General features: G+C 52.8%; 1 pseudogene; it reads left to right on the top strand.

Moving 5' to 3' along the window:
- The first annotated feature begins 212 nt into the window (after positions 1-212).
- Positions 213-447, top strand: part of LOC102241103 — a 2,533-nt pseudogene continuing 2,298 nt past the window's right edge.

The following is a 447-nucleotide window of genomic DNA, read 5'->3' as shown; positions in this document are numbered from 1 at the left end:
AAGAGGCAGGTACGTGGGTTTCAGGTTCAATCCTCCTACTGGGGGCACGTGTGGGAGGCAACCAATAGATGTTTCTCTCTCTCTCTCTGCCTCTCCCTTTCTCTCTCTCTCTTAGAAAAAAAAATCAATAGAAAAAAATACTGTCACTATGCAGGTGAAGCTAAAAGAAGAAAGAACTGAATTCAGAAAAGTTATGGGAGAGGAGATCCAAGATGGCGGTGTAGGCAAAGGCCTATACTACTAGCTTTGTCCCACAACCACATCAAAATTACAACTAAAGGCCTCTGGCAGGGGGCCAAACTGCAGGTGGCACGGCTCCAGCCCAAGCGCCTCCATGGGGGGGCTGCACAGAGATCAAGTTGCAGTTCTGCACCCACCAGGGCTTCTACAAGCTGCCCCCGGGTTCCGCCCAGACCCAGGTGCCGCCCCAGCCGGGCCCTGCCTCCA

Source organism: Myotis brandtii, unplaced genomic scaffold, assembly GCF_000412655.1.
Source record: "Myotis brandtii unplaced genomic scaffold, ASM41265v1 scaffold1549, whole genome shotgun sequence".
Classification (NCBI taxonomy): domain Eukaryota; kingdom Metazoa; phylum Chordata; class Mammalia; order Chiroptera; family Vespertilionidae; genus Myotis; species Myotis brandtii.
The sequence above is the reverse complement of the archived record's forward strand: the minus strand, read 5'-3'. Positions and strand labels throughout refer to the sequence as shown.